The sequence below is a fragment of the Schistocerca cancellata genome, chromosome 4 (genome assembly GCF_023864275.1).
Source record: "Schistocerca cancellata isolate TAMUIC-IGC-003103 chromosome 4, iqSchCanc2.1, whole genome shotgun sequence".
In the NCBI taxonomy this organism is placed as follows: Eukaryota; Metazoa; Arthropoda; class Insecta; order Orthoptera; family Acrididae; genus Schistocerca; species Schistocerca cancellata.
The window spans coordinates 793,226,866-793,229,394 of record NC_064629.1 but is presented as its reverse complement, the minus strand read 5'-3'; the positions used below and the strand labels follow the sequence as shown (position 1 = coordinate 793,229,394).

The following is a 2,529-nucleotide window of genomic DNA, read 5'->3' as shown; positions in this document are numbered from 1 at the left end:
CTGATTTAGCATAGGACTGGATCCTTTTACGATTTTTTGAAATCTCAGTATATCTTACTTTTAAATTCATTGAACACATCTCGACCAGTCGTCCTTGATCTTGTTTTATCTTCGTTTAGCCTCTGTTTGTCAGCTACGTTTGAATCTACTATGCCACTCTCCCTGCTTTCGCAGTGGCTTCCTAATGACATTACTGGACCATGTTGAGACCTTGCCATCTCTCACTATGTTTCATAGAACCAACTTATGTTCACTGCTAGGCATTAAAACTGCAAAACCAGGAGGACTAACAAATAACTAGCTTCTGCATATTATGTGCATATACACTCCTGGAAATTGAAATAAGAACACCGTGAATTCATTGTCCCAGGAAGGGGAAACTTTATTGACACATTCCTGGGGTCAGATACATCACATGATCACACTGACAGAACCACAGGCACATAGACACAGGCAACAGAGCATGCACAATGTCGGCACTAGTACAGTGTATATCCACCTTTCGCAGCAATGCAGGCTGCTATTCTCCCATGGAGACGATCGTAGAGATGCTGGATGTAGTCCTGTGGAACGGCTTGCCATGCCATTTCCACCTGGCGCCTCAGTTGGACCAGCGTTCGTGCTGGACGTGCAGACCGCGTGAGACGACGCTTCATCCAGTCCCAAACATGCTCAATGGGGGACAGATCCGGAGATCTTGCTGGCCAGGGTAGTTGACTTACACCTTCTAGAGCACGTTGGGCGGCACGGGATACATGCGGACGTGCATTGTCCTGTTGGAACAGCACGTTCCCTTGCCGGTCTAGGAATGGTAGAACGATGGGTTCGATGACGGTTTGGATGTACCGTGCACTATTCAGTGTCCCCTCGACGATCACCAGTGGTGTACGGCCAGTGTAGGAGATCGCTCCCCACACCATGATGCCGGTTGTTGGCCCTGTGTGCCTCGGTCGTATGCAGTCCTGATTGTGGCGCTCACCTGCACGGCGCCAAACACGCATACGACCATCATTGGCACCAAGGCAGAAGCGACTCTCATCGCTGAAGACGACACGTCTCCATTCGTCCCTCCATTCACGCCTGTCGCGACACCACTGCAGGCGGGCTGCACGATGTTGGGGCGTGAGCGGAAGACGGCGTAACGGTGTGCGGGACCGTAGCCCAGCTTCATGGAGACGGTTGCGAATGGTCCTCGCCGATACCCCAGGAGCAACAGTGTCCCTAATTTGCTGGGAAGTGGCGGTGCGGTCCCCTACGGCACTGCGTAGGATCCTACGGTCTTGGCGTGCATCCGTGCGGTCCGGTCCCAGGTCGACGGGCACGTGCACCTTCCGCCGACCACTGGCGACAACATCGATGTACTGTGGAGACCTCAAGCCCCACGTGTTGAGCAATTCGGCGGTACGTCCACCCGGCCTCCCGCATGCCTACTATACGCCCTCGCTCAAAGTCCGTCAACTGCACATACGGTTCACGTCCACGCTGTCGCGGCATGCTACCAGTGTTAAAGACTGCGATGGAGCTCCGTATGCCACGGCAAACTGGCTGACACTGACGGCGGCGGTGCACAAATGCTGCGCAGCTAGCGCCATTCGACGACCAACACCGCGGTTCCAGGTGTGTCCGCTGTGCCGTGCGTGTGATAATTGCTTGTACAGCCCTCTCGCAGTGTCCGGAGCAAGTATGGTGGGTCTGACACACCGGTGTCAGTGTGTTCTTTTTTCCATTTCCAGGAGTGTAGTATAGTAGAAAGAATAACTAACTCCTCCCGAACAGGCCATGAAGGCCTACGGTACTGACCGGCCACCGTGTCATCCTCAGATCACAGGCGTCACTGGATGCGGATATGGATGGACATGTGGTCAGCACACCGCTCTCCCGGCCGTATGTCTGTTTCCGAGACCGGAGCCGCTACTTCTCAATCAAGTAGCTCCTCAGTTTGCCTCACAAGGGCTGAGTGCACCCCGCTTGCCAACAGCGCTCGGCAGACCGGATGGTCACCCATCCAAGTGCTAGCCCAGCCCGACAGCGCTTAACTTCGGTGATCTGACGGGAACCGGTGTTACTACTGCGGCAAGACCGTTGGCAATAGTGGAAAGAATACTTGATTAAATTTGTATGTCGTCTGGGCATATGAAGGTAGCGAAATTTAATGCACTGGTCTCTGGCAGCAACAATGGCTGTAACTCGGCTGGGCGTGGAACTGAACTGCACTTCAGTGAAAGACACGGGTACGTCAGTCCATTCTGCTTCATCTCCATACCAGACTGGTGGCTGGCAAGCAGTGGCATGCCAGCTTCTCGGTAACCCATGACCAGATGTTTTCAGTTAATGAGAGGTCAGGAGAAAGATAACAGTCCAGCACCCTCACTATTGATTTAGATCAGAACAGAACACACAAAATGCGTCTTGCGTTATCTTGTTGAAAGATAACGTCACAGAAACCAAGAAGATAGGGCACAGCGACAGATTTTTTTTTTCATCAGTCTTCAGGCTGGTTTCTTGTGGACCGCCATGAATTCCTCTCCA

The 2,529-nt window shown here is 52.7% G+C and overlaps 1 pseudogene; it reads right to left on the bottom strand.

Annotated features, from left to right (window-relative positions):
* Positions 1-1,969: 1,969 nt before the first annotated feature.
* LOC126185568 (5S ribosomal RNA) lies at positions 1,970-2,087 on the bottom strand (annotated as a pseudogene).
* Positions 2,088-2,529: the final 442 nt, after the last annotated feature.